Below are 27,952 nucleotides of genomic sequence, written 5' to 3'. Positions count from 1 at the left end.
GTTTTCCCTTCTTCTACAATTTAGAATATTCATACATGTATTATGAACTAAACAATCCAAACAGCATATATAAAAATTGCAAACACAAAATCAAGTGAAAACTTAAAATACCTTTGTCGTTGGAAAAATTACCAACTCTTTAGGCCAACCAACAATGACTCCAACTGCATCTTTGATGATTCTTGGTCCAAATTTAATTGGGATTGGAAGCTCTGCTTCTTCATCTAAGACAACATCAATAGATACCTGGAAGTTCTGTTCCCCAAGTGGAACATGATGAATCATTATACTTGGACCTCCTTATGATATTATTGTGTCATACACCACTACATTTTCAAGTTGTTTTATGGCTAGGTGGCATTTTTTCCTCTTTTAAGAACAATAAGATATTATATATAAATATATGAATGTGAAAAGAAAAGTAATTTGACTTGAAATCAAGAAATATAGAACCTTTATATTTGAAATGTCGCATTCATAAAGTTCTTCCACATCATCTGATAGTTTTAGGTCTTTTATATTTGAGCACTTGTAAGATACTACAGTCTCAGAAGTTCGATCATTGATGACTGGCATAACACTAGCAAGTTGAGTCTTCAATTTCTCCAATTCAGCTTTTAACCTCTTAGTCTCTTCCAATTATTCTTTGTAGTTTTCAACCATAGTGTTTGAGACTGATTCCCTCTTTTTTTTTGGAGTTTTAAAATATACTTGAGGTTTTACGAACCCTCCCACACCTCGAACCCTTCCATAATGTTCTTGACTTCCTAAGGTAGTGGTTAGGACATCATTCATTCCCGAAGATTTAAACTCTCCTTTGACTTTCTTTTCCAACAAGTCATCTTACAATTAGAGACATAACAAATCAATACAAAAACTACAGTTTTATTTACCTAGGCATATGGAGATTGAATAAAACTAAACATTTACAATTTTTTCAACAACTTCTGATACCTCCACATTTGTTATGTTGCCAGATTTGTCTTCCCTAGCTTTATGTCAAAGCACCGATCTATCAACTTCCTCATCTTCAGTAATTATATTTTTCTATCTCTAAACTTCCAAAATTTATTAATATAAGAACATGAAAAACTTACTGAAAATGACAAACAAAATACTCCATGGCTTATCAATTCAGCCTCCAAGCCAATGTAACCCTTGTGAGACATTCTGTGGTGATATTTACAATGCATGATCCGTTCTTTTTGTTTTTCATGAATAACCTACATTATTATGTTCTTCAGTTAAGTATGGAAATTAATAGTTCTTAAAGGAAACATGACAATTTATAAAGTATACCTCCCATGATGGATCCAGTCTCGCATCCACAAATGCTTTCCAAACTGTTATTGGGAGTTGATATGGTGGAGAAATCAACTTTTTAGGATTTTTTCTATTCGGTCATACAAATTTGCTAGTCAATTTGTTTTTGAAATCTCGTCACTTTTGAGCTGCTGAATTCATCACAGCAGACTTACTTTGCGGCGCTAGTTCGAAAACATTATACAAAAAAAAAAAAAAATATTAGTTGGTATTATTTCATTTTGTATATACACACATGTCCAAAAAAATATGTACATAAAATCCTGATAAAAAAATATGCATATAATGTCTCGATTAAAAATGTTTAGGCCAAATTTTTTATACCTGCCGAATTCTCAAAAACATGTATACATGCAGAATTCTCAATAAAGAATATGTTGTATCTCATTTATGTTCTATAGACAAAAATATGTATATATTCAAAATTCTCAATAAAAAATATGTATATATATGAATTTTATTTATATTCTATAGACAAAAGTGTTGGACATTGTTGTTGCTCAAACAAATAACAAGCTGATACATAAACACTAATATGCATATAATGCCTCGATTAAAAGTGTTTAGGCTGAATTTTGTATACCTGCCGAATTCTCAAAAACATGCATACATGCAGAATTCTCAATAAAAAGTATGGATATATATGATTTTCATTTATGTTCTATAGACAAAAAGTATTGTATGTTGTTGTTGCTGCTGTTGCTCAAACAAGGAACAAGCTGATACATAAACACTAATATACATATAAACACGTTATGTATAAACACTAATATGCAAATTTTTATTCTATCCTCATTGAGAATTCGGCATGTATACATAATCAATACTTGATTAACAAATTCATATGAATAGTAAAATTGAATTTTGTACTTACCGAGATTTTTTCTCACACTTTTTATTTTATGTTTTTTGGAACATCAGGTCAAGACTTTATATTGATTGGCATCATGGATCTAGCAATAGAACCAATGTATGATTGTAAAGCTCTTCCATTTGCATTGTATGCTGACCTCCCCATATGATCATAATCAATTTTTGCTTTTTTCCCCCATCTTGCAGCTGCAGTTAGTTTACCCATCAATATAGGTCCTCTCTTGTTCTTCTGCATATCTACAAGACGTTCTTCTCCATTAGTAAGTCCATGTAGCTCTTCTGCACATCTACAAGACATTCTTCTCCATTAGTAAGTCCATGTAGCTCTGCATCAGTAACTCCATGCAGCTTATCATCATTTAATTCTTGTAGCTCCTCACTGTAGGTTTTTCCTCCTTTTTTTTTTAATGACCCATTATGCTCTCCGCTGCATAAAAATATAAATAAAACTAATATTAAAATCTACACAATAACATGGATAATTAAAATATCACAAATATAAATATAATATAAATCAAAATAACAGAAACATAAATAGGACATAAATAAGAACAATAAGAGTACATTAGATATATATATATATACACACACATTACATAAATAAGAATAATAATAAAAACATGATAAAAGTGCATAACATAATTTTTAAAGTACAGAAAGTGTCTTTTCTTATTCATAACATAAACATGACATAAAAGTACAAATCATCATTTTTTATTGTTCATTTCCCAAACACCCTTATTTTTTGATCTAAAGTATCTTTTATGAACAGAAATACAATGAGTATCAACATCAGCAATTGGTCGAGACTCAGTAATACTAGTCCAACCATCATCCTCTCCCTCATAACATCTATTTGGCACTGGGAGCACAATTGACCATCCTTTTTTTAATGGGTCATCAATATAATTGACTTGACTTGCAAGAACAAATTCATCATTCGTGTGCCCTCATTTGTTCATATCGACTGATCCTGTCCGAGCGCTAAGTCGATGGACGTTGGGGGCGTGACACGCTCCGCTTTCTCTGACTGGTGGTGTGACCCTCCGACGAACCTGCAAGGAAGCCGAGCCAGGAGGGGTTTCCCGGCGACGGCCCTCCGACGCTCAAGTCAGGCAACGAGAGAGGCAAAGTAAAGAGGCTACAGTAGAGATGTGTGCATACCTTCATCGACGTCTGGGGTCTTTATATAGGACCCCGGGGAAGTGCGGGCACGTTTCCCGATATGTGCACGCTTCGCCAAACATACCTTAACAAGCCTGTGTCAGAAAAGTACCTCCGGCGCCATTCCGCAATGGTCCGAGCATATCCCGGATGTGACAGTGGAAGCTTCCGCCGTATGATTCTATGTACGGCTCGGCCGCCAACTCTGCCGCTTGTCGGCGGCAGGTGTCTCGATGATGATGTTATCCCGTCTCCTTTGTCCTCTTATGTTCCCTGTCTGTTACTGGGCCGAGCGGATCGGCCGCTCGGCAGGCATATCACATATGCATCAGTCATATGCTCGAATGAGACTGCCCCTGTTTGTGTTGCCTTGTGCGCCGACCGAACGGACAGCCTGCTCGACCCTTGAAGCCTTTTTACCTTGAGCATCAGAAACCCGACCCCTAGTCGGGTTGGTTTTCATTCGGTTCGGAAGATTAACGGCCGGTCGTCCTGCAGGGCCCTGTTGGTAGGCCTGCTCCGTTCGGTCGGCCGGTCTCCAGGTTGACTATCTTGGCCTTTGACCCCCACGTGTCGTTGATCCCCCGCCGACGAGGGTCTCCCGTCCTTATCACCGGATCACATGCCTCCTCTTCAAGTCTAGTCGAAGGAGGCGCCAAGTCCGACTGACTGGACTATGAATTTGGTCGAGCGACATTCACTTCGCCGCTCCCGAAAGTGTATTTCTGATCGGCTCTAGGAGGCCCCCTCGGCCGATCGGCGAGTTGATGGCTATGCCTCGTAGTTTTGATCTCCATTCGCTGCTTGTTGCGCTACTGTTTCAGGGGTGGTCGGCGTCGTCGGGTCTCCTCGGAATTCGTGCCAATCCTCATTAAGCTGCCCACGCGCGAGTAATGGCGCTCATTAAATGTCGTCCAATCGTTGATCGTCATTTGGCATGTCCACCGTCATCGTACGACGGGGGCGTAAGCTTCGATGGGACAAACGTCGGTTCAAATCCGACTGTCCGATGTCCTCACTTCTTTCGATGACTTGGATCGGACGGTTGCGGTGGACCGAGACCGGGGTTTATGAAGCGCCGGCACTGAACCTCCTTCTATCACTCTTGTCTTTGCGTTTTTGGCGATTCCTCTCGCGACCATCTTCCCAGCGTCCGCTTGCTTTGGTGCTCCGACGAACTCTCGGCCTTCTCCTTTGCACTTTGCTCCCAGTAAGCCCTCTCCTATCTCTGTTTTCTTCCGTTTTCTTCTTTCTGGTGGTCGTTGCATTCGTTCACTGTAGTTTCAGTCTCCTCCTTCAACCCTTTCATTTTCCTTTCCTCGACTTTTTCTTCCTCGCCACTGTTCCGGCGATGGCTAGCACTTCGCAGCCTTCTGGTTCTTCCCTTGGCCTATGGTATATGACCATGGTTAGCCGGTTCGACGAAATCGACGCGGGACGCTTCCTTAATGAATTTGAACTGCCTTCCGACCATAGACTAGCTTTAGCCACCTCTTCCGATCGGCCCCATAAACCGCCGCTCGGCACTGTTTGCTTCTTCCGCGACCAATTCGTGGCCGGTCTGCGCTTCCCTCTACATTCTTTTATCCGGGAGGTTTGTAACTATTTCCGCATCCCGCTCGGCCAACTCGTCCCCAACTCTTTTAGGTTGTTGTGCGGCGTAGTAATCCTTTTCAAGCTGCACGGCATTCCCTTAGCCCCTAGAATTTTCCATTACTTCTACTATCCCAAACAGTCAGAGTGGGGTACTTTCGTCTTCCAATCGCGGATCGGCCTTGTCTTCTTCGATAAGATGCCGACCTCGAATAAGCACTGGAAGGAAAGTTACTTCTACCTTCGCTTCCCCGAGCTGCCGTCCTTTCGCACCCAATGGCAGACCACTATGCCGAGCCCGCCGGACCTCGGTAGATACAAGAGCCAGCTAGAATATCTTCATGCGACCAATCTGTTAGCCGGTCAGAGGTTCAACATCAACAAGCTACTCCACGAAGGGGTGTTGTATATATTCGGCTTGAGCCCGATCCGAACGAAGCTCCCGAGCAGCATGGGTAAGCGCTTCCCTTGTCTTTTTTCCTTTTGGTCTAACTGATTTATTCTTCTGTTATGCAGCGGACATCATGTGGCGCGCCAAGGTTGCCGAACGGCTGAAGTTGAAAGCCGCCGAAATGGAAGCGGTGGTAGCCAAGGAGATGGCTGATCTAGGCATCGCGCCGGTCGGCTCGCATGAAGACGAAGGCGAAGGCACTCCAACTGAGGCTCGAGAGTCTGCAGATCAGGTCGCCGCAACTGGAGCGGCAGGGGATGCTATTTCTTCGGCCGATCAGCAGCCTACATCTAAGGACGCGGAGCGGTCGGCAGGCAATTCCCCACTGATAGTACGCAAGCGCCGCCGGACGTCTACTGCACATGCTGAGCCGGTGATTGGGCCAGTAGACGCCCCCTTAGAGACGACCGACCCGCTACCTGTCGCGCATGAGGCCATTTCTTCTGATCGGACTCCCTCCCAGCTCGATCAGCCAGCAGCTTCGACTGGAGCGCCACCCGTTAGTTCTGTGCCCCGGGTCTGACTTCGGCTCAAGCGCTCGGAAATTATTTCTGTGCCGATCAGCGAATCGTCCAGTCGAGCCGTTTCTTCCCAATCGGATCCGAATGGTCGTCGAGTGATCCAATTCGTCCTCCGTCTTCCCACCGAGGAGTTCCTGTTGGCGACGGATCAGCCTACTGCTCCCGAGCATCAAGTTACTATTCGAGGGACGCTCACCAAGACGTGGGAAGATGCGAGGGGTCGGGTCGCCCTGATGACTCCTGGTCAGCTAGCCGACAGCCATATGCAGCAAGCCACTGGGGTATGTTTCCTAACGCTATTATGACGACTTCACCATGTTCCTGACATTATCCCATCCGAACGTAGCAATGGGTGGAGAACATTGCGGTCAGCAATCGTCTGGCCGAATTGGAGGAGGAGTTGAAGAAACTCCAAATTTCTAGAGGGGTGCCGGCTGAGAGGCCCTCGTACGCCATGCTCAAGTCCGAGCTGGCCAAAACAGAAAAACTACTAGCGGTCGAGCGACATAAGTCTTCCGGCCTGGAAACCAGGGTGGCTGGACTCGAAGTCCAAGTCAAGTCCCATGACCACTAGATCACTGTGGCCACCAACAGAAAAAATAGGGCCGTTGCTGATCTGGACGCAATGAAGGTGCAGGTTCGGGCGCTGGAGCGCGCATCACGGAATTGACCGACCTGCTAGCTGCTGAGAAAGAGAGCCGATCTGCCACGGAAGATAAACTGCAAGCTGATCTGAAAGATCTTCAGGAAGCTCTCGACGCCTCCCGAGCGGCGCTGAAGGAATATCAGGACAGAGAGTCCGACCGCTTCGAGGTGATGAGACGGAACTACCTCCGATTGGACACGTTTGGTAACAAGTTCAACGATCGGCTAGTCCTGTCCTTCGAAGAGGCTATCCGGGCGACCACTGTTTACTTGAAGGCCAAGGGCCATCTCCCAAAGGAGCCCCCCCCCCCCCCCCCCCCCCCAAGATATGGCCGGCCTACTGGAATGCGTTCTGGAGCCCATCTTCGAGCCCCTGGAGTGAGGAGCGCTTATGATTTTCTTAGTAGTGTTTTTTGTAACTCTTCCGATCGGCTCTAAGGGTCGGCCTTTTAATGGATATATCCCGTCTTGTTATTAACTTTGCCAATACTTGTGTCCTTCGATCATACCGCGAAATACAATCGTTCACGTCTCCTCCCTCTTTCTTTTCGTTAATCGTTACTAGTCTTGCCCGGCCTTCCCAAGGAATTTTTAACGAAGCATTCTTTATAACTAGGCCGCTCGGCTGGACACCCCACTTATAATGGAATTCTCGTTAGATTGTCGCGAAGTACCTTTGGTAACTCGGCCGCTCGGACGCTCGGTTCACATGCCGACCTCTTTAGTACCTTCTCGCCGATGTATTCGGGCGGAAGTACGTTGTCACTTTTTTGTCCCTATGGACAAGGCTTGTCGATTACTAGTTTATCGCTGAGCCGAGGACCGCACGACTTGTCGCGTCTACGCCAGACAGTCTTCCGGCCGGGGGGTTTATAGTCGTCGGTTCGACTCTAGAGTTTAACGTCGCCACTCGACGGTCTTCAAGCCAGGGGGTTTATAGTCGCCGGTCCGACTCTAGAGTTTAACGTCGCCGCTCGACGGTCTTCAAGCCGGGGGGTTTATAGCCGCCGGTCCGACTCTAGGGTTTAACGTCGTCGCTCGACGGTCTTCAAGCCGGGGGGTTTATAGTCGCTGGTCCGACTCTAGAGTTTAACGTCGTCGCTCGACGGTCTTCAAGCCGGGGGGTTTATAGTCGCCGGTCCGACTCTAGGGTTTAACGTCGGAGCTCGACGGTCTTCAAGACGGAGGGTTTATAGTCGCCGGTCCGACTCTAGGGTTTAACGTCGGAGCTCGACGGTCTTCAAGCCGGGGGTTTATAGTCGTCGGTCCGACTCTAGGGTTTAACGTCGGAGCTCAACGGTCTTCTAGAATGAGCTTTTAGTTCATATAATATACTCCCGGCCGAACGGCACGGGGTCTTCGCCATCGAGCGTTTGGCTCGGATAATATACTCCCGGCCGAACGACACGGGGTCTTCGCCATCGAGCCTATGGCTCGGATAATATACTCCCGGCCGAATGGCACGGGGTCTTCGCCGTCGAGCGTTTGGCTTTATACAATTATCCGATGGGCGCACCGTGCTCATGCCTCTGCTTTGTTCTTATAGCTTTCATTCCTGCAGCCAAAAGATACATTCGAACGGCATATTCATGAAATACATTACATTGGCGCACCTTTCATCCGGCCCGATAGGGCTGGAGGTGGTTTGCGCTCCATGGCCTATCTAGCCTTCGTCCATCCTCATCTTCCAAGTAATAAGCTCCCGATCGGAGCTTCTCGATGACTTTGAACGGTCCCACCCAGGGAGCTTCCAACTTGCCTACATCCCCGACCGGCTTCACTTTCTTCCAGACCAAGTCGCCCACCTGGAATGCTCGAGGAACCACACGACGGTTGTAGTTCTGCTTCATTCTCTGCCTGTAAGCCATCATACGGACGAACTCCTTGACTCGCTCCTCGTCGATCAAGTCCAATTCTAGCTATCTCCGCTCGGGATTCACCTCGTCGTAATTCTGGACCCGGACGGACTCTACGCCGACTTCGACTGGGACTACCGCCTCGCCCCCGTACACCAGGTGGAACAGTGTTACTCCCGTTCCTTCTTTAGGGGTCGTGCGGATGGCCCATAAGACTCCCGGCAGCTCGTCCACCCAGCTCCCTCCCATGTGGTCGAGCCGAGCCCGAAGAATTCGAAGTATCTCCCGGTTGGCTACTTCGGCTTGACCATTGCTTTGGGGATAAGCCACCGACGTGAAGTGCTGCTCAATGTCATATCCCTTACACCATTCCTTAAGCTGATTTCCGACGAACTGTCGTCCGTTGTCTGACACGAGCCGCCGAACCGACAGATGATGTTTTGTCAGATGAATTTTTTGACCATGTGCTCGATTATCTTGGCCACTACCCACTTGGAGAAGTAATCTACTGCCACCAATAGAAACTTCCTTTGCCCAGTCGCCATAGGGAAGGGTCCTACGATGTCCGTGCCCCACTGGTCGAACGGGCAAGACACGGTGGACGCTTTCATTTCCTCCGTCGGCTTATGCGAGAAATTATGGTACTTTTGACAGGAGAGACACGTTGTGACGGTCCGAGCGGCGTCCTCATGTAGCGTTGGCCAAAAGTATCCGGCCAGTAGGATCTTCCTAGCCAAAGATCGGTCGCCCGGATGACCTCCGCAAGATCCTTGGTGTACCTCCTGGAGGATGTACTCTGCGTCTTTTGAGCTGACTCATTTTAGCAGCGGTCGGGAGAAAGCCTTTTTGTAAAGCTGATCTCCGATGAGAGTGAACCGGCCGGCCCTCCTCTTAGTAGCTGAGCTTCATCCCGATCGGATGGTGAGGCCCCTGAGCGCAGAAACTCCATGATGGTTGTTCTCCAATCGCTTGGGAATGTGAGGCCTTCCATCCGGTCTATATGCGCTACCAAGGATACCTGTTCGATTGGTTGCTGGATGACGACCGGCGATATCGAGTTTGCGAGCTTGGCTAATTCGTCTGCCGCTTGGTTCTCCGCTCGGGGTATCTTCTGGATCATTACCTCGGTGAAGCCGGTCCTGAGTTTCTCAAAGGCCTCTGCGTACAATCTGAGTCTTGCATTGCTTATCTCAAAAGCGCCCATGAATTGCTGAGCGGCCAGCTGGGAATCCGAGTGGATCACGACCCGACTGACTCCAACATGCCGTGCAGCTTGCAATCCGGCTATGAGGGCTTCGTATTCCGCTTCATTATTGGTTGCCCGATAGTCTAGCCGGATGGATAAATGCATCCACTCTCCCTGAGGCGAAAGTAGCATGATCCCAATTCCGCTTCCGAGCCGAGTAGACGAGCCGTCCACATATATTTTCCATGTAGCCTCGGGCTTGGGCTTTTGTACTTTGGTCACGAAATCCGCCAAGGACTGCGCTTTGATCGCCGAGTGGGGTTGGTATTGGATGTCGAATTCGCTAAGTTCCGTTGTCCACTTGATGAGCCGTCCGGATGATTCAGGCTTTAGGAGTACCCTTGCGAGCGGGCTATTTGTCATCACAATAATGGTGTGCGCCAAAAAGTAAGGACGCAACCTCCGAGCGTCGAGCACCAAGGCGAAAGCCAACTTCTCAAGACCGGTGTAGCGAGACTCAGCATCTTTTAAGATATGGCTTAAAAAGTACACTGGTTGTTGCTCACCGCTCGGCCTTACTAATGCTGAGCCCACAGCATGCTCAGTTGAAGATAAGTATATGCGGAGCGGCTCACCTTCGGCTAGTTTCACCAACATGGGTAAGGAATTCAGATAAGTTTTCAATTCTTCGAATGCCCGATCGCACTCCTCGTCCCATTGGAACTTGGTGGCTTTACGGAGAATCTTGAAAAATGGCAAGCTCCGGTCGACGATTTTAGAGATGAACCTTGACAGCGCCGTTATCCGACCGGTGAGACGCTGTACCTCTCGGAGATTTCTGGGAGGCGGCATGTCCTGCAATGCCTTTATCTTGCTGGGGTTCGCCTCTATACCCCGCTCGGTCACAATGTAGCCCAGGAAGCGCCCGCCTTTTGCCCCGAACAGGCACTTCTGAGGGTTAAGTTTGACGTCATACCTTCTCAACGTTTGGAAGATCTCCTCCATGTTCGCGTAGAGATCGGCCGCCCGGAAGGATTTGATAAGTATGTCGTCCACGTACACTTCCAAGTTACGTCCGATCTGCTCCCTGAAGACCTTGTTCATTAGACGCTGGTAGGTGGCTCCCGCGTTCTTCAGCCCGAACGGCATTACATTGTAGCAGTAGGTGTCGTCCGCCGTGATGAAGCTAACCTTCTCTTGGTCTTCTTGGGCGAGCGGCACTTGATGGTAGCCTTGGTATGCATCCATCATGCATATCAGCTCGCACCCGGCCGTGGAGTCCACCAGCTGGTCGATCCGGGGAAGGGGGTAGAAGTCCTTCGGGCACGCCTTGTTCATGTCCCGGAAGTCGATGCAGACTCTCCACTTGTTGCCCGGCTTGGAAACCAGGACCACATTTGCAAGCCAACTCGGGAATTGTACTTCCCTTATGTGGCCGGTCTCCAGAAGCTTCTCTATCTCCGCCCGGATGATTACATTTTGCTCCGCGCTGAAGTCCCTCTTCCTTTGCTTCACCGGACGAGCGTCCGGCCGGACATGAAGTTCATGTTGCGCTACACTCGGCGAGACTCCAGGCAGCTCATGAGTTGACCAGGCGAAGACATCGCAGTTTCATCGCAAGCATTTGATCAACCTCTCCTTCTGCTTCTCCTCCAGATCGGATGCAATGAAGGTGGTGGCCTCTGGTCGGGAAGGGTCAATCTGTACCTCTTCCTTTTCTTCATAAATTAAAGAAGGTGGCTTGTCAGTAATAGCATGTACCTCGACTCGCGGCACCTTCCGAGCGGACTTGGCTTCGGCTCGGACCATCTCCACGTAGCATCTTCGAGCAGCCAGTTGGTCTCCCCGCACCTCCCCTACTTGGTCTTCCACCGGGAATTTGATTTTCTGGCAGAAGGTAGAGATGACTGCCCGGAACTCATTGAGAGCCGGTCGCCCCAGGATGACGTTGTAGGCCGAGGGAGCATCAACTACGATGAAGGTGGTGGTCCTCGTCCTTCTGAGCAGCTCCTCGCCCAACGAGATAGCTAGTCAGACTTGGCCGACCGGCAAGACTTCGTTCCCCATGAATCCGTAGAGGGGGGTCGTCATTGGCAGTAGTTCGGCTCGGTCAATTTGTAGTTGGTCGAAGACCTTCTTGAAGATTATGTTGACCGAGCTGCCTGTGTCCATGAAAATGCGGTGAATAGTATAATTGGCTATTACCGCTCGAATGATCAGAGTGTCATCGTGTGGGATTTCAACTCCTTGGAGGTCCCTGGGCCCGAAGCTGATCTCGGGTCCGCTCACCCTTTCCTGGCTACAGCCGACCGCGTGGATCCTCAGCTGCCTTGCATGTGCCTTTCTAGCTCTATTGGAATCTCCGCCGGTCGGGCCCCCGGCGATGATGTTGATCTCTCCCCGCGATGCGTTGCCCCTGTTTTCCTCCTCCCGAGCGGAAGGTCGAGGTCGTTCATTTGATGCTCGGTGGTGGGCTCCGTGCTGCTGACGATGGTGCCGCTCGGGGGATCGCCTTTATATCCTTTGCCCAGGGCTCCGTTGCCGATGTTGCCGGTCTAGTGAAGGCGATCGGCGACGGTAACTCCTCGGTGCGAGATGAGCGATGGGGGGTAAGCTCCGACAGTCGCGGGTATTGTGAGTGGCCGACTGATGTAGTGAACAAAACATCGGGGTCAATACCTTCCCCTTGTGCTTAGGCCGATCAGCCACGACTTGCTGGACGGCGTGCGGTCGAGTGTGCTGATGAGGACGGGCGGCTTCGGCTCGCGGTCCTCTGGGTGGCTGGTGACTGATGGGCTGCTTCCGCTCGGCGGGAGCTGGCTGGTCGCTCTGGGCTTCCTTTCTTCTCGCCGCCTGGGCCTCCTCCACATTGATGTATTCGTTGGCTTTATGCAGCATGTGGTCGTAGTCCCGAGGCGGCTTCCGGACGAGCGATCGGAAGAAGTCACCGTCCACGAGCCCTTGCGTGAACGCGTTCACCATTGTTTCCGAGGTGACCGTTGGAATGTCCATGGCCACCTGGTTGAAGCACTGAATGTACGCTCGGAGTGGCTCCCTCGCACCTTGCTTGATGGTAAACAAGTTGACGCTCGTCTTCTGGTGGCGCCTACTGCTAGCAAAATGATGGAGGAACGCCGTTCGGAATTCCTTGAAACTTGTGATGGAGCCGTCCGGTAGTCTTCGAAACCACCGATGCGCCGATCCCAAAAGCGTTGTGAGGAACACTCGGTATTTCACACCATCTGTGTACTGATGCAGAGTGGCGGTACTGTCGAATTTACCCAGGTGGTCATCTCGGTCGGTTGTCCCGTTGTACTCCCCGATCGCAGGGGGCACATAATGCCTCGACAGTGGATCGCAAAGAATGGCATCTGAGAACTGCCAGTTGATCCGCTCGAGCGATGCATCCGATCGGGGCGCCTTTCCTTTTCTGACATCCCGGATGGGTGCCTCATCCGATGAGGATCCCTTGTCTTGATTGGCTTGCGCCACCTCCGAGGGCGTCTGGAACAGAGCCCGATGAAAAGGTATTGGGGCGGGTGGCGCCCCCATCTGAGTGTCGGCTGGCCCCTTGTTTTGCCCCCATATTGAGAGCTGCTCCTACCGGTCTTCAGGTGGCGCTCGACCCCCCGAAGCTGATGTTGCTTGCTGCACTGCCCGCTCGGCCTGAGCTTTCTACTGCTGCTCCACAATTTTCGCTGCTCGCGCTTGGACGAGTGCTTCGAGCTCTTCGGGAGAGAGCGTTACCAAAAGATGACGTCCAGCTTCTTCCATCTTCTTGGCTCAGATTCAGGTGCGTTCCCACAGACGGTGCCAATTTGATCCTGTCCGAGCACTGAGTCGACGGACGCTGGGGACGTGGCACGCTCCGCTGTCTCCGACTGGTGGTGTGGCCCTCCGACGAACCTGCAAGGAAGCCGAGCCGGGAGGGGTTTCCCGGCCACGACCCTCCGACGCTCAAGTCAGGCAACGAGAGAGGCAGAGTAACGAGGCTATAGTAGAGATGTGTGCATACCTTCATCGACGTCTGGGGTCTTTATATAGGACCCCGGGGAAGCGCGGGCATATTTCCCGATGCGTGCACGCTTCCCCAAACATACCTTAACAAGTCTATGTCAGAAAAGTACCTCTGGCGCCATTCCACAATCGTCCGAGCATATCCCGGATATGACGGTGGAAGCTTCCGCCGTATGATTCTATGTACGACTCGGCCGCCAACTCTGCCGCTTGTCGGCGGCAGGTGTCTCGAGGATGATGTTATCCTGTCTCCTTTGTCCTCTTGTGTTCCCTGTCTGTTACTGGGCCGAGCGGATCGGCCGCTCGGCAGGCATATCACTTATGCATCGGTCATATGCTCGAATGAGACTGCCCCTGTTTGTGTTGCCTTGTGCGCCGGCCGAACGGACAGCCCGCTCGACCCTTGAAGCCTTTTTACCTTGAGCATCGGAAACCCGACCCCTAGTCGGGTTGGTTTTCATTCGGTTCGGAAGATTCACGGTCGGTCGTCCTGCAGGGCCCTGTCGGTAGGCCTGCTCCGTCCGGTCGACCGGTCTCCGGGTTGACTATCTTGGCCTTTGACCCCCACGTGCCGTTGACCCCCCCACCGACGAGGGTCTCCCGTCCTTATCACCAGATCATTGACTAAGGTGAAGCCACATTCATCGTTGATGATTACTCCTTTGTCATGTGCAACCCATGCGCATTTGAAAAGAGGAACTTGAAATTGATGATAGTCCAATTCCCATATTTCTTCAATCACTCCATAGAAAGACACGTCAGCCATTACGGGATTCTTATCTTTGGCACTACAGACAAGCATAGTGTTGGCAACTAGAGAAACCCTACTATTTTGGCAAACTCTCTCATCATCCCGTGCCATTGTTTGGTATAAATTACCATTTATCACATAACTACTATACTTAATGACGTGCGCACGTGGTCCATGAGCCAACCATGTCAATGTCGATGTCGTTCCACCATTGCAGCTATCTATTTCAGCAGCCACCTGAGTATTCAATTTGAATAGGGTGATTAAAATAGTAGCTACACTTGTTCAGAACAAAATGCATGAAAAAGATTTTTGCATCCACCTTTGCACGCAACCAGTCAATGAATCTCTTGTTGTGAGCATCTTGTATCCACCTTTTATCTGTTTCTTTTTTCGAAAACATTGACTTAAGGAAGGTTTTATGTTCACTGTGAAAATATTTATATATAAATTTGTGTTAGAGAGTAGATATTGGCAATCACACTGTGCGAAATAATATGTTAATGTAGTACACTTACATTATGTAGGGAGATACTTCTTTTGTATTTTCCAGTACGGTCAAATGTGCTTGTAGTAGATCAGCTTGTTGCACTATAGTTGGTGCTTTGCATGCTAAGAAGCTAGGAATGCTTGCTTTGGGGTCTCGATTTAATTGAGGGACCCCAACAGGATCAAGGTCATTGAGGTATTCTGAACAAAACTCAATTGCTTCTTCAACTGAATATCTCTGAACAATGCAACCTTCAGGATGTTTTCGACTGCCTGCATAACTCTTAAGCACCTTCATGTATCTTTCGAATGGATACATATACCAGAAGTAAACTGGTCCACATAATCGGACATCTCGAACAAGATGTATCATTAAGTGAAGCATGACATCAAAGAAAGAAAGGGGAAAATACTGCTCCAATAAGCATAGTGTAACAACCAAGTCAGATTGTAGCTTATCTAACTTAGCTACATCTATAACCTTGCAACAAATATCTTTGAAGAAGAAGCATAATCTTATGATGGCGTATCTAACATGTTTTGGTAGTGCATCACGTATGAGTATTGGCAGGAAATGCTGCATTAAAACATGACAATCATGAGATTTTAATCCAGTCAACTTCAGCTCAGACATACACACAAGATTCTTCATGTTTGATGAAAAACCTTCTGGAACTTTTATATCCATTAACGATTGACACACTTGTAACTTTTTCTTTTTTTGTGAATGAGCATGCAGCCGGAGGAAGATATATTTTTTTCACCAAATTTAGAGACCAATTCAGGCCTAACTCCTATTTGAACCATATCCAACCTAGCTGCCACATTGTCCTTGGTTTTTCCTTTAACATTCATCAAAGTATTAATGAGGGATTCAAAGACATTTTTCTCAATGTGCATCACATCAAGACAATGTCTAACATGCAAGTATTTCCAATAAGGAAGATTGAAAAAAATTGACTTCTTCTTCCTACATTTTCTGAAATCTGTTGCTCCAAAATCTTTTTCTTCTTTACTATCTTCCACATTATTCTCCTTTGCATTCATTTTCTTTTTACCTTTTACACTATTCTTCTTTCCAAATTCACACCTTATGTTTGAAAGCTTGTCAAACAAGGTAACCCCAGATAATGGTGTAGAAGCTTCTCCATGTTCTTCCATGCCATTAAACTCCATCATTTGCCTCTGATAGGGATGAAACCGTGGTAGGAATCGTTTATGACCAACAAATGACATTTTCTTCCCATTTTCCAAATACTTTGCATAAGTATCTTCTCCACATATTGGGCATGCATAATAACCATGTGTAGTACATCCACTAAGGTTACCATAGGCAGGAAAGTCATTGATGGTCCATAATAAGACTGCTTTAAGAGTAAAAAACTCTCTTCGATAAGCATCATAGACACCATCAACTCCTTCCCACAATCGTTACAAATCTTCAACTATCACCTTGAGATAGACATCTATATCATTTCCTGGCTGTTTAGGCCCTGAAATAAGCATAGTTAGCATAATGAATTTCCTCTTCAAACACATGTTTGGAGGCAGATTATAGGTGACTAACATGATTGGCCAACAACTGTACCGACTACTAAGGTTACTATAAGGATTAATGTCATCAGCTGCTAGTGCTAACCGAAGATTTCTTGGCTCACTTTCAAAGTCAGACCACATATGATCCACCAACTTCCAAGATGGTGAATCAGCTGGATGACATAACTGATCAGCAACTCCTTTGGTTTCTTAATGCCATGTTAAATTTTTTGAGGTTTCTAAAGATTTGAACATGCGCTTAAATCTTGGTATGGGAGGGAAAAACCACACCACCTTGGCAGGAACACCTTTCTTCTCAACATTCTTCTTGGTTAGCTTCCACCGCGACAAACCACATTTAGGACAACTTATGTAGTCTTTATATTGCTTCCTATAAAGGATGCAATCATTGGAACAAGCATGAATCTTTTCATGGCTCAATGCTAAACAACTCAATATCTTTTTTACATCATACATATTGGATGGCAGATTGTGATTATCTGACAGCATATCCCCAAAATCCATTAGTAGATCTGAAAATAGAGCATCACTCATCCCATGTCTTGCTTTGGTATTGTACAGTTTTACAAGTGCACTCAACTTTGTGTAATGTTTATATCCATTATACAATGGTTTCTTTGCTTCCTCCAAAAATTCGATAAATGCTTCTGGATTTTCTGTATAGTTATCATATGATGCTTCACACATATTGGTAGTTTCAAACTCATCATGATAATTATCAATTGGTTCCTGGTTGGTACTCAAATTTACTCTATCACTTTCAGCAGACTCACCATGCCAAATCCAATTCACATAATTTTGACTAAAACCATGGAAATAAAGATGCTCTTGAATGGACTTAACCGATCCTTTTTTAAGATTTATACATTTGCAACAAGGACAATGAATTAAATTAGGAACAATATGAGGATTTTGTAAACAACTGCTAATGAACTGTTCCACACCCTCCTTGTACTGTTTGGACCTTCTATCCGACCGAATCCAAGATTTATCCATTTCAATATACCAAAATCCTAAAAAATGTAACGATAAATTTTTATATTATTTACCGCTAGATGAAGGTCTTCTTCAAATTACTTCAAGGACTTCTTTCTTCAATGTGGATTTGATCAACACCTGAAAATATTATAGTAAATAAGCAACGTTATAGAGTATGAATGCACAAAGCTATAGAATCCAACACTTAGGATGACTGCATATAAATAGTAAAACACACTGGCAAGCTAGCAATGTAAGGAATGAGTAGATTCACACTATTAATAAACACTAATACCAAATGCAGTACAAGCATACTAAATTACACTATTTTTCAAGCTCTTCTATATTGCCTTTTAAAACATTGCCACCAATAGTCATATTCAACCCTCCACTAGAACCTATTACCCTTCCCACCTCATTTGCGGATTGACCAATAATTGACTTACATAGTTTTGAAGAGAGCAAATCTTTTATTTCCTTTTAAAATATGTTTTCATCCTTTCACGGGTATGAATCCTCACAAATGACAAACACATGAATTTGTCCATCCTTGTACTTTGTCATTGGGTGTTTACAATCAAAGTATATTTCTAATGATCAAATTGATAACTATAAAGCAAAGGGATACAAATATATTAACAGCAAACCGATTGGTGGCTGCATATGTTGCAATAAGATTGTTGATTTGTGTTTGGTACTCATCTCATAACCACATGGTTTACTGGATTTTAGTGTGTTTGGTGCCCTATAAGGAGCTTCTCAGGAGGTGCTACTTATTGAATTTCTTTTAAACCAAGCCTAGGTAGATAAGAGAGCTTGGCCTAACATTTAGCTCTTAATGTCTGGTAGACCATTAAATAACCAGTCAAGAATTTAAAATCCAGCAGCTAAAATACAATGAACTAGGGAACACAAGAATTTAGTATCACTTAAATATTTTAAATATCTAGGAACTTACATGTGTTGCAGAAAGTTCATAAAAGATTAAAATGACAAAATCACTATTACAGAAAGAGAAATTTACCATGAATAGACATATAAAAAGGGTTTTAAATCTAACACTACGTTCCAAGTTTCAGATGTGTAGGACAATTAGAAAGAAGAAGGTAAACCAACCAATTGCCCAATAGCAAATACATAAGTAAAAAAAAACAAAATTGCATGAGTAGGTAACAAAAAGAAGAGGTCTGGCCAAATTTTCATGAAGGAACATAGACTAGAAAACAACATCATAATGCAGCATTATTTCTGAAGAGACAATAGACATGGAAACTTGTGGGTTAAAGAAGTTTATAGGGTTAGAGCGATTGAGTTTAAACATCGATTGATACCAAACTAGAAGGCTTCAGACCTTAAGCTTTCGAATCAAGAAGTTGACAAGTAGTTTCCGGCGGCGTCGGACGGCTGGAGATGCAAATCGACGGCCTCTAGGGTTTGAGCAGTGAAGGGAAAGCAAATCGTTGAAGGGCTGAGTTGTAATGGGGAGATGCAAAATACGTTTTAAGTGTTATAATTTTATATTATATATTATAAAGTAACGAGAATTATATTGTATATTATAAAGTAACATAATGAAGTGAGAATTATATTCTATATTAGAAAGTTATATATAGGGAACTAGTTCATCTTTTTTACTTCACACATTTATACGTATAATTTTTTTTTTTACTTTTTGCTTCATTAAAATTATTATACCAAAGTAAAATATTACTATAAATTAATAGTGAAACCTGTGTTTTTTAAAATTTGAAGTAAATAATGATATTTTACTTCACTGGTGTTATTATCGAAGTTTATTATTATATATTACTTCATAAATTTTAATTACCGAAGTAACATGTGGCGAAGTAAAAACCAAAAATTCTACAAGTGTGGCAGGACCAAAGCCAAGATGGCAAAGCATCCCTCAGATCCTATCAACATCATAGAAGGTTCATAATTACAAGCAACAGCAAGATACAAAACCTCCATGAAGTATAATAGTATAACTTAAATTTGGAGAAATGAAAATCAAGGAATCTCTACTTTCATATGATAAGATTCCTTAATCAGAACGTTATGGTATTAGCTCCAAATGTGAGTGATGCGGTAAATAGTGGATGACCCTGGTGAAAAGGCGGAAATGATAGTTTAAGATGACATGACAGTCAAAAGTCAAGAGTAGATGATAGTCAAAGTTAAGGACTAAGCATTCAGGTAATCCATTCCTTTAATCCCGGCTTGCTTTATGCAAGTCAAACCTCCATGGCGTAGTCCCCTCACTTCTCATGGACAAGACTCTCAATCTAATCTCGATCGATTTTACGCCGGTTAAACCTCCAGGGCATGGTCCTCTCACTTTTCATGGAAAAGGCTTCCAATATAATCCCAGTTGACTTTATACCGGTCGGACCTCCAGGGCACAGCCCCCTCACTTCTCATGGGCAAGACTCTCAATCTAATCCCGGCCGATTTTATGCTAGTCAGACTTTCAGGGCTCAGTCCCCAAACTTTTCATGCGCAAGGCTCTCAATCTAATCTCAATCAGCTTTATTCTAGTTGGACCTCCAAGGCTCAGTCTCTTAGCCTTACTCCCAGTCAGCCTCTTAGTTGATAAAACCCCTAAGGAGACAATGCTGTCAAGGAATCACAACAACTTGTCAGAGGATAACAACTATCCGTTAGGGATATTCCAATACTCTGTTACATACAAATCGTAGAATTTTCCTCTACCCAATGGAAGTCTGTCGTATATCTACTTTCACCCAACACCCCCTAACATATGACATTCTTTGATGCCTTATGATTGTGGAGGTTAAAAAGACAATATAAAAAGTGAGGTCATCTCCATTGGTCAGGTATGCGCTAGACAATAGTCTTACATACGTGCACACATTTACTGTTCTTCATCTCTTTTTGCTCGGTCTCTCTTCTGACTTGAGCATCGGAGAACCTATGCCAAGGACCTCTTCCCTGGTTCTCGCTCTAACACTTCTGGGTGCTTGGTTGGTGGTGTTGGTTGCTACTCGGAAAACCTAATGGTTCCACTGTACAAAAATTTTGTACAAAGGTCTGAACCTTTTCCTAGCTACCATGTGTTCTTTTAAATTAAACTTGGATCGCCTGTGGAACTTAACACGTTTGATCCAAAGTTTAATTTATTTGTTATTTTAGGTTTAGACTTGGATCTCCTGCGGAACTTAACACGTTCGATCCAAATCACCTAGGTTATTAATTCCATTAAATATTAATTTCCAGAATTGGCTTCCAGGACTGCATGGCGAGACACATGGCCTTCTTGGATATGGGAACAACCACCACCACCTAAACAAAGCCTTTTAAGGAAAGCTAATATTTAATTTCCTTAAATAACTTTAGGTCAACCGAAAAGAACAATCAAATCACAAGGAAAATAAAAATAAAAGAACACAACATCGAAAACAAATTCGAAATACTAGAATCGCATGCCTCTTGTATTTGGTATTTTTACATGAAGATAAAACTAGTATGATGCGGAAATTAAATACTAGTATACCTTTTCTTTTGCAAACAAAAACCTCTAGGTCTTCTACCATATTCCTCTTCTAACCTCGGGCGTTGTGTGAGCAACGATCTTCCGAGATGAGAAACCACCAAAGCACCTTCTTCTTCTTTCTTCAAGTTTCGGCCAAGCACTATGCTTCCAAAAGATGAAGATCTTTTTCCACCAACCAAGCTCCAAGGGATGTAAACTTTCTCTCCTTCTTCTCCAAGCTAAAATCCGGCCACCACTTGATCTCCAAGGAGGAAGAGAGGTTCGGCCACAAGATGGAGAGAAGAGAAAGGAAGGAGGCCGGCCACACCAAGGAAGAAAAGAGGGAGAAAATAATAGAGGTTGTTCACAATGAAGCCTCCTCTACCCCCTCTTTTATAATCCTTGGTCTTGGCACATAAGGAAAATTTATTAAAAATTTCCTTAATTCTTTTGCCATTGAAAAAGAAAATTTATTTAATTAAAAACAATTTTCTTCTCATCAATTCATATGGTCGGCCACCACAAGCTATAAACAAGGAGAGTTTTAATTAATTAAAACTTCCTAATTTGTCTCCAGAAATTTATAAAATTTCTCCAATAATTTAATCCCTTCATGGTTAGTAAAAAGAAAATTTTATAAATTAAAATCTTTCTTTTAAACATGTGGATAAAAAGAAAGTTATCTCTAAAAATTAAAATCTCTTTTAATCTACAAATAAGGAAAGATATCAAATCTTTTCTTAATCTCTTGTAGAAACTTATAAAAGAGAATATTTAATTTTTAAACTCTCTTTTAAATCATGAACATGGTTAAAAAGGAAAGTTTTCTTAAAAATTTAAAATCCACCTTTTAATCAACAAATAAGGAAAGATTTCAAATTTTAAACTCTCTTTTAAACATGTAGATGATTTACAAATAAGGAAAGTTTTTACCAAAAATTAAAACCATCCTTTTAATCTACAAATAAGGAAAGAGATTAATCTCTTCTCCTAATCTTTTGTAGAAAGCTATAAAAGGAAATTTTTAATTTTTAAACTCTCTTTTAAAACCATGATATCCACATAAAAAATAATTTTAATAAAAATCCTTTTTAATATTCTAGTGGCCGGCCACCTAAGCTTGGGGCCCAAGCTTTGGCCGGCCACCAACTTGGCTCATCCACTTGGTCTAGGTCGGCCCTAGCTTGGGTTCCAAGCTAGCTTGGCCGGCCCCATTGGATGGATAAGAAGGTGGGTATGTGGTGGGTATAAATCTCTATATACAAGAGGCTACGATAGGGACCGAGAGGAGAAATTGGTTTTGGTCTCCCGATAAAATTAAGCATCCCGTGTTCGCCCCGAACACACAACTTAATTTTATCATTAATAATTCATTCCACTAGAGAACTATTATTGAACTATCGCACCAATCCCAAATTACATTTTGGGCTCCTTCTTATTATGAGTGTGTTAGTCTCCCTGTGTTTAAGATGTCGAATGTCCACTAATTAAGTGAGTTACTGACAACTCATTTAATTAATATCTTAGTCCAAGAGTAGTACCACTCAACCTTATCGTCATGTCGGACTAAGTCCACCTGCAGGGTTTAACATGACAATCCTTATGAGCTCCTCTTGGGGGCATTCTCAACCTAGATTACTAGGACACAGTTTCCTTCTATAATCAACAACACACACTATAAGTGATATCATTTCCCAACTTATCGGGCTTATTGATTTATCGAACTAAATCTCACCCATTGATAAATTAAAGAAATAAATATCAAATATATGTGCTTGTTATTATATTATGATTAAGAGAACACACTTCCATAATAACTGAGGTCTTTATTTCTTTATAAAGTCAGTATAAAAGAAACGACCTCTAATGGTCCTACTCAATACACTCTAAGTGTACTAGTGTAATTATATAGTTAAGATAAACTAATACCTAATTACACTGCGACCTTCCAATGGTTTGTTCTTTCCATCTTGGTCGTGAGCTACTGTTTATAATTTATAAGGTACTGATAACATGATCTTCTGTGTGTGACACCACACACCATGTTATCTACAATATAAATTAATTGAACAACTACATTTATCATAAATGTAGACATTTGACCAATGTGATTCTTATTTCTAGATAAATGTTTATACCAAAAGCTAGGCTTTTAGTATACATCCTAATAGGTGGTACTTGCAGGGTCATGGATACTATCAGTGATCCTCTCCCCCAGACCCTAGATTTCTCTCTTTGTTAACATTCTCACCATCTTCACCGATACTCCCATCTAACTCAGCTTCCAGATGGGATCAAATTTGTCATCGTCTGTGAGAAAATATTCACCTGCTCCAGAACATGAAAATAGAGGACACTGGTAAGATCAACGTCACTATGACCCCCTGGGAATACGAGTTATTCAAGAAGGCTAAGATGCAAGCGACTCAGACAAACAAACAACAAATTCTCATCCACGTTGTGCACCTGTGGCTTTGAAGGGCAGGCTCTCCGCCTCAAACGGAAGGTCCAAAAGGATGTGACCATGCAAATTCCCTTGGGCGTTGTATTGAACCCCAGGAGTAGGTGGCAATAGAATGGAGCAATCTTAAGTCTCCTCGATTGGGAACTCGCCCTCTAGAGACCCAAAGAGGGGAAAAGCCCCAGCCATGCAGGAGCTACTTGAACAACTCAGCGTTCCATTCTCCTAGGAAGTGCTAGACGAGAAACTTCCTAAGGGTTATAAACCCCTGTATATTGGAAAATACGGAGGCAATAATGATTCGGAGGATCACCTTCAAAAGTTCCAGAACACTGCTCTATGGTATCAATACATCGATGCAATAAAATGCTGAGTATTTCTAAACACTCTCTCCTACTCAGCACAAAGATGGTTCGACAGGCTGCTATTCAAATCCATTACTTGTTTCAAGAAATTTAGAAATATTTTCCTGCATCATTTTGCCAGTAGAAGAAGATATCAGAAGACTAATCATAGTATGTTTGCACTCAAACAAGGGGCTATGGAGTCCCTAAGAGCGTACATTAAGTGTTTCAACCAAGTGCCTCTAAATGTTCCATTCACCACCTCTGAGATATTAATAAGCACATTCTTTTAAGGCATATTAGAGGGAGACTCTTTCTGAGCCCTCATCCAGAAACCTGCAAAGGACTTCAATGATTTGCTAGGAAAAATGACCAAATATATTAATATGGAGGAAGCTCAACCTGCCTAGAAGAAAAAGATAAAGACCCTCACTCCAACCGGTCGGGCAGAGAGGAGGCCACCATCGCCTTCTATCCATCCTAAGGATCCCTAGCCGAATTTTTCGTCGGCTCAAGAAACAGGGGTGGCACAGCGAGTTGGGGTTGTTCGAGCTCCAGTCAACTAGTCTGCCCCATGGGAGGTCCGGTACTGCACTTACCACTGATCTCACACTCATAATACAGGAAATTGGCTCCAATTTGCTCAAGATTCTCGCTGAGTAGCTGAACTAGGCCTGCCTCCACCCGAGATCATACCTCAACTTTTGAGATAGCATGCCAGCAACAGTAGCATCTTGGCCCGATCGGCTGATTCACCTCAAGGGAAAGACCATGGTGGCCCGTCGAGCGGAAGAGGAAAGGAAATGAGGGAAACTCGAGAGGAAGAGAATCGGGGAAATGTCGTCATCTGGGATATTATGTAAATGCACCTGGTACACAGCCAGAAAACAATGAAGTGCCGGTTAGAGATGTAACTAAGCTAGAACCTCGTGAGTATGGTCTATAGAAAATCTGCAAGGGGTCTGGGTCTAAAATGTCAAAGGAAATAAGTTGGATCGCTCAGGGAACGCGAATTACCTCTAGCCTTACTGAAATTGAGAAGTATTCTCTATCTATATTAACTTTTATCTAATGAACATAATTCAGACTCTCGCCCCCATGCGAGTTATAAGCGAGCAGGGCTCTCGCATCCTAGTGACTATCCCATTAGATCCCAGACTCTCACCCCTGAGAGAGCTATAAGCTAGAAGGCTCACGTGTACCAACGATCATTTGGTCGAATCCCAGACTCTATCCCCCGCATGAGTTATAAGCGAGTAAGGTTCTTGCGTCCCAACGACCATCCGGTCGAACTCCAGGCTCTCGCTCTAGTGTGAGTTATAAGCGAGCAAGGCTCTCGCGTCCTAATGACCATGCAGTCAGATCCCAAACTCAACCTCGCATGAGTTATAAGTGAGCAAGCTCTCGTATCCCAATGATAATCTGGTCAGATCCCAGACTCTTGCCCCCGCGCGAGTTATAAGCGAGCAAGGCTCTCGTTTTCCAACGACCATTTGATTGGATCCCAGACTCTTGCCCCCACGTGAGTTATAAGCGAGCAGGGCTCTCACATCCCAATGACCATCTGGTCGGATCTCATACTCTCATCCCGTGCAAGTTAAAAGCGAGCAGGGTTCTCGGGTCCCAACAATCATCCGGTCGAAACCCAGACTCTTGCCCCGCACGAGTTATAAGTAAGCACGGCTCTCCTATCACAATGACCATTCGGTCGGACCCTAGACTCTCGCCCTCGTGCGAGTTATAAGCAAACAAGGTTCTCACGTCACAACAACCATCCGGTCGGACTCGAGTCTCTACTTTGTGTGAGTTATAAGAAAGCAAGGCTCTCGCATCCCAATGACCATTTGGCTGGATCCCTGACTCTCATCCCCGTGTGAGTTATATGTGACCAGGGCTCTCACACCTATAACTTCCTAGCGAGGATAAAAATCTGCCCGCCTCTTATTTCTACAACCTCTCTGCCCAGCACTTATCTCCACAGCTGCTCTACCCAACTCTTAGGGCTATAAACGAACCAAGTTGAGTCGAATAGTAAGATGCTCGAACTCGGGCTTGATTCGTTATCCCTAAGCTTGAGCTTGGCTCGAGTTTGATTCGATCTTTAGTTCTTAAGCTTGAGCTCAGCTCGTAATAAAATTAAATAGTTTGAGTTTGGCTCAAGCTCGGCTAAACAAAAGCTCATTTAAAAAATTAAACGAGCTTAGTTCGAGATCTTTTAAGTTAATTAACTATAATAATTAATAATATATTATTATAATTATTATTTATGTGATATGTCTTAATGAACATGTTCGTGAGCCTCTTAATAAACACATTCGTGAGTCTCTAAATGAACATGTTCGCGAGCTCATGAACCAAATACTGTTAAGCTTGAGCTCGGCTCGATAATATTTTCGAGTTTGAAATCAGGCTCGAGCTCGACTCGTGAACTTAATTAAACGAACTTAAAGGAATTTTTTTTCGAACCGAGACTTGAATAGCTCGCGAGCGGCTTGGTTAGTTTACAACCTACCAACTCTTATCTCTATAGCCACTCTGTCCGACATTTATCTTTACAACCACTTTGCCCAGCACTTATTTTTATAGCCACCCTGTGTAGCTCTTCTCCATAGTCGCCCTATCTGGCTCTTATCTCTATAGATCCTCTACCAGCACTTATATTTACAGCCGCCCTATCCAGCTCTTATCTTAAAAGTCGATATGCCCAACATTATCTCTATAGCCACCTTGCCCGGCTCTTATCTCTACAGCCACTCTATCTAACACTTATCTTTACAGCCGCCCTGTTCGGCTCTTCTTCATAGTCACCCTGCCTGGCTCTTATCTCTACAACCGCTCTGCCCGACACTTATTTTTATAGCTAGTATGTTCAGCTCTTATCTCTACAGCAGCTCTGCCTGGCACTTATCTTCATAGCTGCATTATGTTGGATCGAGAAGCGCTAGAGGGGGGGTGAATAGCGCTCGTGGCTATTTCGTTCGATTCGTAAATTAATCGAGTAAAAACGCAGCGGAATAAACAGAGAACAAGCACACAGAGACAGGAGGATTTTACTTCGTTCGGAGCCTAAGGCGACTCCTACTCGAAGGCCCGCGATCCTTGATCGCTTCCGGTGGGCAACAACTATAAGTTCGAAAGTATACAAATATGATTTACATGTAATGCAGTAAATAAGTTGTCGGTGTTGAGTTGCAGCACTTCGGGACGAGTTCGTTAGCAGCTAAATGCAGAAGGAAGACTTGAATGTTATATTTTTAAGCTGCTGGTCAAATCCACTTTATAAACAGTGTTCAAGGCGCCTTAAACCCCTCCAAGGTGCCTCCAGGCTAGCCGCATCACCCGCGTGGATCAGAACCGACCTGGTCGAATTCTATCATGTTCAAGGTGCCTCCAACCTCTCCAAGGCACCTTAATCCTATCCAAGGCACCTTGAAGCTTGCTTCATAGCCAGCTTAGGTTTACACTGTTCATCCGAGGTTAATTTTGCACTTTGGTCCCTGCAAGATACATTAATCCCAAATATACCCTGCAGACAAAGTTAGCACATAAAACATAATAGAGGTGATAATGACAGTCTCCGGATTGTCAGGTCTGACTTCGGGTTTCCGCCCGGAAACCCTAGGTCGACCCAACGCGAACGCGTCCTCACCTACTCCACTCAGGAGATTTACCTGTTGCCATTCGATCCTCGCTCAGCACTCGACGCTTCCGGACTTTCTGCTGGACATCCGCTTCCCGGCTAGTCCAGTCTTTCACCTGGTTCGCGACACCAGGACTTTTCACCTAGGGTTACCACCCCCTAGGACTTTTTGCCTGAAGTCATCGACCTGCCAAGACTTTCCGCATAGGGTTACCACCCCCTATGACCTAGGGTTACCACCCCCTAGGGTTTATCCCTTTGCCTAACCGCAATTAGGACTTTCCTGAAACACTCATTCAACATGTTAGATACAAAACATCTTAACTTTGAATTCTTTGCCATTATCAAAACACGAGTTCGATCGTCGGACGCTTCCTGCACCAACAATCTCCCCCTTTTTGATTATGGCAACTCAAATTCAAAGTTAAGTAACCAGAACGAATAGATAACCATTTAACACAGGCAAATTTGCTAAACTATATGGTCCCCCTTAACTATTGCTCCCCCTTTTGTAGTAATTTAAATTTGAATTTTGCTATTCTCCCCCTTTGCCATATATCGAAAACAATAATAGACTTTTGAATAATTCATTTCTTATTTAGTTAAGTGA

General features: G+C 44.4%; 1 long non-coding RNA gene across 1 annotated transcript; it reads right to left on the bottom strand.

Moving 5' to 3' along the window:
- Window positions 1-2,329: 2,329 nt before the first annotated feature.
- On the bottom strand, window positions 2,330-18,888 carry LOC122033545. Its single transcript, XR_006126578.1, has 3 exons — window positions 18,756-18,888; window positions 17,476-17,542; window positions 2,330-2,623 (listed from the first exon to the last, which is right to left on the bottom strand). It is a non-coding gene; the product is annotated as an uncharacterized LOC122033545 (long non-coding RNA).
- Window positions 18,889-27,952: the final 9,064 nt, after the last annotated feature.

The sequence above is a fragment of the Zingiber officinale genome, chromosome 11B (assembly GCF_018446385.1).
Source record: "Zingiber officinale cultivar Zhangliang chromosome 11B, Zo_v1.1, whole genome shotgun sequence".
Lineage (NCBI taxonomy): Eukaryota > Viridiplantae > Streptophyta > Magnoliopsida > Zingiberales > Zingiberaceae > Zingiber > Zingiber officinale.
This window is presented reverse-complemented; position numbering and strand designations above follow the sequence as displayed.